General features: G+C 46.6%; 1 long non-coding RNA gene across 1 annotated transcript; it reads left to right on the top strand.

The window, feature by feature from the left end:
* The first annotated feature begins 3,989 nt into the window (after positions 1-3,989).
* LOC116075071 lies at positions 3,990-9,702 on the top strand. Its single transcript, XR_004112405.1, has 2 exons — positions 3,990-4,421; positions 8,835-9,702. It is a non-coding gene; the product is annotated as an uncharacterized LOC116075071 (long non-coding RNA).
* The last annotated feature ends 2,871 nt before the right edge of the window (positions 9,703-12,573 follow it).

The raw sequence follows: 12,573 nt of genomic DNA, 5'->3' as shown, positions 1-12,573 counted from the left end.
GCCTGTGAAGCCACCAGTGAGCTTCTGATCTGTGATCGTTCCTCCCAGCCTGTACATTTTAAAAGCATTCCCCAAAGTTCTCTTACCCACCATTCTCCACTTACAGAAAACACCCTCCCTCTCTGCTTCTCTCAGACACTTTCCATGAGATCAATGCTCTTCTCTGGCTCCTCATCTGCGCTGCTCCCTCTGGAACCACAGCCTCCTCCTTCCCACAGCGCTATAGTCTTGAACCACTCTGGCTCAGCACCAAGGAATCTGAGATCAGCCAGGGAAAGAGGTTTTCTAGACATGGGGATGCTGGACTGTTCAGTCTGGTTGCAGGAGTTTCCAGTGCTCAGAAGCGACTGAAGAAGAATTAGGAGGGCTGGGGTACAATTTTAACTGTGGCCTGTGTTCTGCCATGCGTCTCAGAAGACATCTGCATTTGCTCAGTTGGAAGGAATCTCAACCTAGCTTCTGCTTCTTCCACCAGAGGAGGAAGTTAAAAATAATGACAATTTCTCAGCTTTCTCCCTGTGCTTGTTCAGGTTGCTAGTCCCAAGTGCTATCCATCTGAAGCATAAATGGTTTGTTTATGAAGAGCTACAGCATCTTCCCACAGCTTGACACGCCTCCATAGCCACTTTGGTTTGGCGATGGCTCTCACGAGTGTCCTAGGGAGATGCCATGGTGACTGAAGTCTTGGGGCATTATAATTCATGACCTTCTATAGTTTATAATTTTTGTTCTTTCAAAAGTAATTTTCAAGTATCTTCAAATAAAAGTCAATTTATTCCAACATGGAGATTAAAGTCAACAGGAGAATGAGTTTGACCATCACATAGAGTAAAGAGGCAAGCCTTGGGTCCCCAGTGACTTCACCTAGAGGGTCACGCTTCTCCACTTGCGTTTAGATGACCTTCTGAAACACAGTTCCACTTCGGAGGCCACAATCAATGAGGTAAATCTCCCCACAGAGGAGCTCTTCTTTGTTTCAGATGTTCGTAGGAACAAGATAAAGAAATACGGAGACAAAGCAAGGTAAGCTGGTGACAGGGACTAAGTGTGTATCAGAGCCCACGTTCCTGATAGTAACCCAAAGAAAGGGGAAGGAAGTAAATAAAGTTAGATAGAACTCATATCCCAATAACAGGGGAAACCCTCATCTTTCAAAGAGATTAGGTTTCCTTCTGGCGTTTATGTTTCTCATGAGAGTAAATGTACTGAATCCAGAAAACGGGCAGTATCTTCAATAACCGTCTGCACAGGGTGCTTCCGTATGGATGTTTATCATATAAATAGACTATTAAAATGAAGTATTCGATTGTGGTTGAATGCAGACCTGTCACAGGGGAAGGTACTGCATACAGGTGCATTTTCCTGGTATAGTCACTGTTGCCCTAAGCTCAGGAAGCCATCGGGACGCCAGCACCCTCCTCATGCCATAAGAATGAGTGAGCCAACTGATAAACCTCGAAGGCTCGCCTTCCACAGACTGTGAGTGGAATGTAAGAGAGCATCGGTATGCCCAGGCCTCAATCTGCCCTGGCCTCAATCTGCCCTGGCCTCAATCTGCCCAGGCCTCAATCTGCCCATCCTCTGTTGCCTGTGCTGCTCCTATCAAGCAGATGTTTGTCGAGCGCTGCCAATCAGCACCTGACCCTCCTTTAAGCAGTCGTTGGAGGTAGGACCTGCCTCTCACTAAGAAAGCGAGTTCCTGTGGCTGTTCATTATTTGTCACTGTCTCTAAGATGTGGGGTTAGTGGCTCCTGCGTCTTCTGTTTTCCAAATAGAGAAAACCAAACATTATCCACTCCTGCCCTTGAGCCGACCTCTCAGATAACCACACCTAAGAGTCTCCTACAAACTCCAGATTGCCTCTCTGTGTTTCCCTCCCTTCCTCCAGTGGACAGATCCTGTGGAAACTTGGAGATCAGCCTACCCTGTGCCCTGGGTACTTGGATTCCCATCACTCCTTCACAGAATTTCCATATATGTATATATATATATATATATATATATATGGTATGACAACTTACTTTGTCTCCTGGATGCCTGCCTGGGCACCCGTCACATCTCACATACAACAATGTGGACAGAGAGCGGGATAAAGTGGGTTTCTCCATAAAGGAGCAAAGTAACAACATGCCCAGGTTGAACCCTCCAGGGCAGTGGTTCGCAACCTGTGGGTCTCGACCCAAGCCTTTTTTAATACAGGTCACATATCAGGTATTTACATTCACAGCAGTAACAAAATCAGCATTGAAGTAGCAGTGAAAATAACTTTATGGTGGGGGGTCAGGGGGGATTATCACAATGGGAGGAGCTATGTTAAAGGGTTGCAGCATTTGGGAACCACTGTTCTAGAGAAATTGAAGTACTCTGCCTGCATCCTTGCCTTTTTCTTTACGACCGGATTGTAGACGGATCCTTAGTTAAAACTTGGGGATCTCATGACTTAACACAATGTTCCTACCAGTGATCCCTGTGGAGCTTCCAACAATCAAGGGAAAAGCTGGCAGTCTCTGATGAAAGCTAAAGCTACCGACTACTTTCAAAATGGGGGTGTCACCGGAAACTGAGCTCCGGTTGTCTTTCTTAGCATCTGGGTATGAAGCATCATTTTCTTGTGGGGCATACTCCTACGGCATTCTTCCGTAACATCTGTTCTATATGATGAAATCGAACACAAAGGCGATCCGTAGGTAAGAGGGGATGGGACCATTGGGTGGACTGCAGTGTGCTGGATGTTAACCGTGTCATGGAACCTGACGGTTCGCCGAGAATGTCTTCCTCTTCGCATCAGCCAGCCGTTTCCAGCAACACTGGCCCAGAATAAGGTCAGGTCCCCAAAGGCAGATTTTAAATCGTTTTGGAAGGTAGAAAACAATATATCGATGCACAAGAAGGCTTGGAATGCAAGGATGGCTGCCCAGGAGAATGCCCTAGTAAGCTTTCCAGATGAGAGACAGGCAGACGGACAGACAAGATAGACAACAGCATCTGTGACACTCACTCTTACAGGCACATAGGGAAATAGAGAATCCAGCTGCCCTGAATCCAGATGTGGAGCCCACACGTTAGAGAAGAAGCAGCTGTCTCTTGATCTGACATGTCTCCTTTCATTTTTATCCAGATGTTTGCCAACTCCAAAATTGAGCTGGAATATCTTCCCGCAATCTCCCTTCTCTGGCCACTTTGCAAATGCTAGGAACAAAAACTGTGACAGGCCTGGGTGCAGACATGACAGTCCACAGCACGGAGGCTCTTCGACAGAGACCAGAGGATTGCTGATACAGGAAAACCACGGCCACTGATTTATTTACTTGTAGCCTGTGTTTCCCACGGTCCGTCAAGGAGGCAGTTTCTCAGAGCTGATTTAGTTAAATAGTGCCGGGCTCTCTGCACACGCTCTCCTAGTGGGGCTGCTGTGTCTTACAGCTGTGTGTAATCAGTGCGATCCGGAATATTACAGGCCACGGGCACATTTTCTGTCCAAACTGGGAGATGAAGAGGAGCAAGAAGAAGGCTTCTCTGAAAGAGAGCTTAGGGCTGAGGTGCCACAATGAGTCCTCAGTGGCTGACACAGATGCATCCATCCCTGTCATATACAACGTGGAACACAATCTAGCTGTGGCCTAGGAAGACACATGCAGGACTGATGTGTGTAGTGTCCGGTGCCACCCGCCCAACCCCACACCCACTCCCCGCTCCTGCACTTACCTAAGTGAAAGGGATTCTAAAGACCTATAGGAAAGAACACCAGCAAGGCTCTGGGCCTTTGGTTTCTGAATGATTACATAATGATGATGATGATGATGATGATGATGATGATGATGATGATGATGATGATGATGAAGACCTGCTGCTTTTCACAGCACTATGATATAGGCAAAAGAAAAAAGAGACGACACTTCCGTTGTTTCTGGGCATGCACACATTTTCATTGTTTGGTGCGGAATCAGGCATGCAGCGCCCCGTGTTAGAAGACTGTTCTGCTTAGCCTCAGGTTTGCCATTGGCTGTCACGTTCCGTTAGCGAGGAACCACGTGGATCGCCTCTGTGTGTTTCTATCTGAGGTTTCTTCATCCTAGGGACTCGGTACTTACTGGGTCTGTAACCGCCAGCCAACAGCCACCCTCCTCGCGGTGGCCATATTTCCCTGAGAGAGCCCAGGAGATAAACGATAGTGTGGATTCCCCTGGTACCCACCACAAGGCCGGTGGTCGTTGTGATGGTCTGCCACAGCCGGGAGTGACTTACCTTCTGAGTGCTCTCTCAATAGCGGTCTGCTATGACTGGGAAATCCTTTCCAGAGCCTATGTTGAGATCCGGCTGCCACGTCGTGTTACCAGAAGGTGTAATTTTAGAGGTATCTAGGTCCCAAGGGCCCACTGTGGGAACGGCTGTGTCTCTGCCTCACATTGGACATTGCACAGGTATGACCCGGCACGAAGGCCCTTGCCCGCAGCAGCTCCAGAGCTGGGAGCAGAATAACCTCTGATCGCTTGTAATTGGGTTGGGTGTGTTTCTCTCTGTCTGTCGGTCTTGTTTTGTCTGTCTGTCTGACTCTGTCTCTCCATCATTGTGTCTCTGCTTCTCTGTGTCTCTCTTACTGTTTTTTGAAAATCTCTCTCTCTCTCTCTCTCTCTCTCTCTCTCTCTCTCTCTCTCTCTCTCTCCATCCCTCCCTCAGCTGCTATGAGTTCTCTGGCTTTGCCCTATCCTATATGATGTGTTCTCTGCCATGACACAGGTCCAAAATGGAGCAATGGAGTTAGCCAACCACACACTAAAAGCCACAAGTCTCCCTAAAATATTTTCTCCTTCTTGAGTTGTTTCTTCCACGTGGTTTTATCACAGCAACACGAAGCTAACTAACAGAGAATTGTCCCAAGACGCGGAGTCACTAACTATTGCTGATAGCAAGGCTCAGAGGACCTTGGGATTCTTTCTTGGGATGAATTCGTAAGGGTCCGGAGAAGTGGGTTGGAGAAAACCAGACTGCTACAAGCAGAGCTAAGTTAATAGGTATGTGGTTATACCACCAGAGAGCTGACTGGCACAAGGTGGCTAGAAAGGGGTTCAAATCCAGTTCTGTCTGGGTCTGAAGGCTGAGCTTGTTCCAGCTGGCTCTGTGACATTCCAGCTTCATGACTTGAGTGATCTGCGAGCTACCCGTGTGCACTGCAGCCATTGTTCCAATACCCGTGTCTTATTCAGTGGCTTGGGTCACAGGTGAAAGAGATAGCAGATGTTTGCGGAGTTAACATAATTAATAAAACGTGAAAGATTGATTTATGTGAGTGAGGACTGGGTAATGGGAGCAAAGCAAGGGCTGTTAGCTTCTTGTCTAGGCTCCGCCCCACAGTTACCTGGCAACAGCCAGGTGTCCCTGACTCACTATAAAAGGGGCTGCTCTCCCCCTCCGCTCTCTCTTGCCCCTTCCTCCTCTCTCCCCATTCCCTCTCTCTCTTCTCGTGCTCATGGCTGGCCTCTACTCCTCTTCTCTCTCTCTCTCTCTCTCTCTCTCTCTCTCTCTCTTTCTCTCTCTCTCTCTCTCTCTCTGCCTTTCTCTATCTCTACTACTCTCAACTTCTCCTGACCTCATGCCCTAAATACTATACCGTCTTGGAGCTGGTCCCTCAGGGGGAAGGGATGCCTCAGCATGGGCCCGCATAGGCACCCCCTTTCCCCACACCTTACTGCACCTCCACCAAACTTATTCCTTCTCTCCTTATCTTTTTATAAAATATAACAAGGGGGCTGAATGAGTGACATCTGACGCCAAGTTGCCTCTTTGGAATCATCCTTTTAAAGCAATTGCTATTTGCTTAGTATCAGAAGGAGGATGAGGTTTATCTGTCTCTGCTCTAGCCGGGGGTAGCAATGCTGACTAGTGGGTAGTGAGTTCTCAGTATGCTGGTCGTCTGCCTCTTCCTCCTCACTTGGCTGGAGCTGAGAGGAAAAACACTGGTCCTCACTCTTGCCAGTCCTTCTGTGACTTTGCATCAAAGTTGTGGTGCCCACTCCTAATGGCTCCTTTTTTTCTCTCTTCCTTTCACTTAACTTGGCTTTTATGTATCTGTCCATCACCGCCTCCTTTAACGACAAGCTAAGATGGCCTGGCTCCTTTTTAGCTTTCAAAGGATGCTGTCTGCCCTGAATGTGTGATGTTTAAGAGGCAGGGGTCCGGTAAGTCTTTAAGAACAGTTGTTTATGTTCTTTCAAAGGTTGCCAAGGAATAAATAGTGATTTGAAAGTGAAGGGGAAAGTGGAATTTCATCACCCAGCTCTCTGCTTTTTCCGGGATGGCTTAAGTCATAAAACACTGTGTTCTAACCCTTCAGAGGGGGATCTCGCCAGCTTGGCCTTACTGAGTGGGCAGAAACACTGTTTCCTACACAGTAGCCTGGGCACTGATCCATCCTAGCCTGGTTGGAAATGAACCTTTGAAACTCTGAAGCCCATTGAAGCTTCTGAGACAACAAAAGAGGCAAAGGGCCTTTGTGCTTCAGCAAGGGACTGGCCCAGTTCTTTAAGCTTTCCTAATGAGGGCCAGCCCTGGAGCCCTGGGTGTCTCTGCTACACAGAGGGAGGTTTGAAGAATAAAAGCATCCTGCCTGTCTGGGTCACACCCCTCTTCCCAGGGACTTTTAGGAATGGCATCCCAGCCCTTGGGAGCTTCCAGACTCCTCCATGTTTTACAGTTTTGTACCAGGTTGTATGTAGGTGAGTGATAGCTGATATTCTAGTTGGACTCTCTGGCATGCTTGCCTCCTTTACCAGGATCCCACCCGGCTCCGTTTGTTTAGAAGACTTAATTGACCCACTAGGAATTTCAGCCTGTCATCGTGAATTTAATGTGTGAGTTACATCAAGTTACAGGGTTGAGTAGCGTAAGTTCAGATACTAATTTTAATACCCTACGACAGTAAATTGGGGGGAAAAAAAAAGAATCGTCTCCCCTGACACACTTTTTAAACAATGTGAGCTTTTTTTCTGCACATTTAAGAGAAGTTATCTATTTATTTATTTTGTTTGTTGATTAGAGCAGAACAACGAAGACTAACCCACTGGGTGCCAGGGTTCTAACAGTGTGATCATAATTTGTGCAAGCCCAAGCCATATGAAACCCAAGAGTGAAGCGGGGAATACTCTTACTCCTGGCCGTGGAGTTATTGGCAACTCTTAGCTGGGAGAGGAAGAGACGGTTCCCTCTAAGGGTACAGCCCCTGGTAGGATGACTAGTCTCCAGTAGAAGACCACACAGCCAAGAATATTTGGGCAGCACAATTTGATATTAAAGGATTTTTTTTTTTTTTTAAAGATACAAGTGTGGTAGGTGTGGAAGAGGGGTAGATCTGGAAAGAGTTGGGTGAGAGGACATGACTATTTTCAAAATATGTTGTGTAAAACGCTCAGAGACTAATAATAATGATTAATAAAGAAAACTAGGCTTTTAAAAGCAGAGGACTCTCGAATCCCAGGGCCCACTGTTACTCGGTGGGCTGTGTAGGTGAGTATGATACTTAAAGGTAAGAAGCAATGGAAACCGCAGGCTAGAAGAGAGCTTTGAGGTTTGATCCCCTCCCCTGCTCTGTAAACAAGCTACTTCATTCAGGTCCAGGGTAAGTGTTGGGCTTGAGTCAGTAGGTAAGAAGATTTGATGTCTGTCTTCATTAGGGTTTGACTGCTGTGAACAGACACCGTGACCAAGGCAAGTCTTAGAAAGGACAACCTTTAACTGGGGCTGGCTTACAGGTTCAGAGGTTCAGTCCATTATCATCAAGGCAGGAAGCATGGCAGCATCCAGGCAGGCATGGTACAGGTAGAGCTGAGAGTTCTACAACTTCATCTGAAGGCTACTAGTAGAAGACTGATTTCAAGACAGCTAGGATAAGGGTCTTAAAGCCCACACCCACAGTGACACACCTACTCCAACAAAGCCACACCTCCTAATGGTGCTACTCCCTGGGCCAAGCATACACAAACCATCTCAATGTCTCACCACTGGTCATCAGCTAAAACTCTCCAGATTCACGGCTCAGCCCTCGCAAGGATCGAGCAGTGTAGAAGATGGTTCCGATGTCTCAGAGGCATCAGCCTCAAGCCGGACTCCATTTTTAGACCCAGTCCTACCTTGGGTCTTCTATAATTTATTACATCAGAGAGCTCACAGAGTTATTTTTGTGCCAAGAAAATTGGACTCAAGTAGAAGTTATTTTCATCACTTCGTCTAATTACAAAGCTGAGCACAGAACCATGACTATTCAAGCAGACTTCAGTTATAATAGAGAATGAACACCAAGGACGGACGGTATTGACTAGCTGCCAGCATAAGCAGATAGGGGGACGATTCTCGTGACTATGGAGGAAAGTGAGAACGCGATACTTTCTCTCTGTGTGCCTGCGTATGTCTCTGTCCCTCTCTCCCTTTCTCCCTCCCTTCCCATTCCCTCCCTTCCCACTCCCTCCCTCCCTCTGCTAGGGACTAAACCCATAGAGATTTCTTTGTATAGAATGTTGACACACATAACTTAGTTTGAGGCCGTTTAGCTATGGCACTGGAGGTGCTTCAGCCCCATGCGGTTTATTGTATATTCTTGCGTATGGTATTATATTGTATATATTGTTTGTTCCAGTAGCAAGATTGTTATAGCTCACTTCCGAAGCTATGGCCTTCTGTTGTAGAAAGACAAAAACCAGAGAGAGGTGAGGAGATGAAAGAGAGAGAGAGAGAGAGAGAGAGAGAGAGAGAGAGAGAGAACATTAGCAGACTCTTGAGGTCTATGAGCATCTTTACCCACCAGCACAGTGGCACCGTAGAATGTAGGTGTGTCTGTTTTCCAGCTCAGACACCGTGCTGCCCGGATTTGACTTGATGAAGAAAGGACGACCCCCGACTGATACAAGAACACCACCCTCAACACCAAGGTGTCTCTCTGCCCATTGCCTGGAGGGCCTTTTGAGTTCTTGAGGAAAGCCAAGACCCCTCTCTGGCCCAAGCCGTAAAGACACAAACAAACTGCTCTCAGCTACTCTCTCGGGGAAAGCTTAAGCAAATAAAAGATTTAGCAGGTCTACTTCCCCTGTTCCCTTGTTGCTAGGAAGCAGTTTGTAGACAAATCAGAGAACCCCGATGTTGGGGCCCAGGTTTCAGCATCCCACATCACACAACTGACAGGTGTGTGACTTTGCGAGCAAACCACAATTTCTTGAAATATTCCTCATTCGTAAGCAGGGTCAACAGTGGCTATGTTTAGAGTCTGGGTGAGATCAGAATGGTAAAGCCAATAGACAACAGGACCTTACAGCAAGTTATTGTCCCAGACAATGCTGTCAGATTTGCATTGTTTCTGGAAGTGATTGCAAAGGAAGCCATCATTGTGTGCGGAGACCAGCCAACTTAGCAGAGGTGCGTCTGAACAAGGTCACAGTGCGTTGGTCCGCATGAATCCAAATAGGAAAATTTCTTCTCCCGAAATAGAAATTATTAAAAAAAAAAAAAAAAGTCAAAATATTTTTCAGGCTCCCAACCAGCCAGAACCTGATTTTATTTTACACCTTAGGTTTTCTCTTGGGGATCACAAACATACTTGCCAATCATAATAAACTGCTTCTGAATGTGGTCAGAAACTTGATTCTGATACTTCTGAACGTGGTCAGAACTTGATTCAAAACCAAGCACAGAATAAAGCCGGGTGTTTCTGGCCGTGGCTACCTGAGTTGTATCACGTGACTTCACTTCTGCCTTGGGTCTGAACTCACCACACGCTCACCATGCCGTCATGCCACGCTCTGCTAAAGAACACCGAGACCCCTTTGCTCAGATTTGAGATGGTCGTGTGTTACGAGTTGCTGGCTTTGCTGTTCACACAAAATCTCCTACTCTCACAGAAACGTAATGGTTTAATTACAGAAAACAGACTGCTAGTATATTTCTACTCTGTTCTTCGGTGTATATCAATTTAATATACCTTTGGGTTACACTGTATTAGAATGTTTCGTTTTGGAAGCCGCTGAGTTCTCACTTGGGTTTCATAAATTATCAAATGAAGTTTTGCCTGCGATTGGTACGCAACAACAATTTCTGAAATGGCCATAAACATAATTTGGGCATTTTGTATTATGCATTTATGGGAAGTTGTGTTCCTAGCATTGACAACTATGCTGCAAACATCAAAAGACTGAACAACTCTGAAGAACACGGAAGATGCTCTATGACCTGTAGGATCAAACATTCAACCAGGATTTAATCCTTTATGTAAATATAAACGGGCACAGACACATCGCCAATAAACAGATTTTATTTAGTCCTTTATAAAAGGTAAGATTATTATAATATGTTGTCTTAGTTGGGTTTCATTGCTGTGAAGAGACACCATGACCAAGGTAACTCTTATAAAGAACAACACTTCGTTGGGGCTGGCTTATGGGTTCTGAGGTTCAGTCTATGATCATCATGGTGGGAAGCATGGATGGTACTGGAAGAGCAGAGAGTTCTACATCTTGATCTAAAGGCATCCAGGAGGAGACTCTCTTCCTCACTGGGTGGAGCTTGGGCATAGGACCTCAAATCCCACCCACGCAGTGCCACACTTCTTCCAGCAAGGCCATACCTCCTAAGAGCGTCACTTCCCAGAGGCCAAGCCTATTCAAACATCCACATAGGTATAACGAGGAGCTGTTTCAAAGTGAAATGTTTGTTTATCATCAGTACATTTTTACATGTATAACTATTTCATATACTTACATACCTGGGGGTCATATAAAGGCTGTTCTCAGGAAAAGAAGACATTGATAGTGGCATAAAACAGGTTCTTCTGGACTTGACAGCACTGTAGGTAGCTCTGGCCGGCCACACACGATCAAGGCTGCCAGCATTCTGGCATGGGGTTCCTGGAGTGGCATAGAACGTGAGATTCCATCCATAACGGAGGAGATACAGAAGGTTGATGGTTGCAGGGGAGAGAGTTGAGTTCTCTTTAAGGGTGTGGTGTCTGATGGGGTGACACAAAATGGGACTTGGTGGTTACTAAAGAAAATAAAGGATGGCAGGAAATTGAAGGGTGTAGGGGAGGGTAGGTTTGGGAGGAGTTAGGGGAAGGAGTGGGCGATAGATACAATCAGAATATCATATTAAACTCTCAGATAATTAATAAAATTATTTTTGAAATAATAAAATAACCCCATGGCAGGTGTGTGTGTGTGTGTGTGTGTGTGTGTGTGTGTGTGTGTGTATGAGTGTGTGTGTAAAGGGGACTGAACCTGAACCTTCCTTCTAGGATTTCCTCTTTTTCCTTCATTAGTTTATTTATTCACTTTACATCCTAAGACCAGCTTCCCCTCCTTCCAGTGCTCCCCCCCTCCTGTCCTCATTCCTCATTCCCCATTCCACTTCTCCTCCGAGAGGGGCTAGCCGACCCTCCACCCCCATCACCTCACCCTGGCACATCAAGTCACTCACTGCATAATGACCCGGCACATCCCCTACTACTGAGGCCAGACAAGGCAGCCAGCCCAGCTAGAACAGGATCCACAGGCGAGCAACGGACTCCGGGAACCTCTTTTGTTCAAGTCTCTGTGGGACCTGCAGGAAGACCAAGCTGCACAACCCTGACACATGGGGAGGACTGGGAGCAGGTCCAGACCATGTTCGCTCCCTGGTTGGTGGTTCAGTCTCCGGGAGCCCCCCAGGGGTCCAGGCTAGCCAACTCTGTTGGTCTTCCCATGAAGTCCCTGTCCTCCTCGGATCCCCCAATCCCTCCCCCAACTCCTCCACAAGACTCCCTGAGCTCCATCTAATATTTGGCCGTGGGCCTCTGCATTCACCTCCATTAGCTGCTGGGTGGAGCCCCTCAGAGGATAGCCATGCTAGGATCCTGTCGTCTGGGATTCTTTGGAAAGAATGCTCAGTCATGCCGGGTGGTGGTGGCACACGCCTTTAATCCCACGCCATTAATCTTCCATTGCAGATGCTAATGGCTGCAAGCATATGGGATTATGGTTAGGGGTGTGGACCGGAAGATGGAGCGCAGAGGGGACTAGGCCAACCTCATGGCTGCCCAGCTTGCCAAGGACGCACCAGGCAGGACTTTGGGGCTAGGATTTCAAACAAGATATACAAGCTTAATGACCATGTATGGGGTTGTGAGAGGCATTGCTCCAAGAGCATAAACATTGTTTTCATTTTTTAATTTAACATCTACATATTTAGCACTGGCGATGTTTTATAGACGCTGTTTCATTTTACTCTCTGACCCTCGGTTGCTGGAGCTAACTCTCAGAGATTACTTGGGATTTATGAGCAACATCTGCTTTACAAGGTAAAGACGGATGGGCGGGTAAGACTGTTTTTGCTGTTAACGATGAGAGAAATTACACGGTGGTAGGAAGAGAATGTGAATCCCTGGGAAACATTTTTATAACAAACGTTACTGTTGTTTGGCACATTAGACAATCAGTCTATTCGGTTAAACAATCATATATGCAAACACGTTCTTGTCTCCTTAATGATCTATCAATAACTTAATCAAGATAATATTTGAACTCTATCTAGTATGTATTTTAAAGATTTGGGGGGGGGGGG

The sequence above is a fragment of the Mastomys coucha genome, unplaced genomic scaffold, assembly GCF_008632895.1.
Source record: "Mastomys coucha isolate ucsf_1 unplaced genomic scaffold, UCSF_Mcou_1 pScaffold3, whole genome shotgun sequence".
Lineage (NCBI taxonomy): Eukaryota > Metazoa > Chordata > Mammalia > Rodentia > Muridae > Mastomys > Mastomys coucha.
This window is presented reverse-complemented; position numbering and strand designations above follow the sequence as displayed.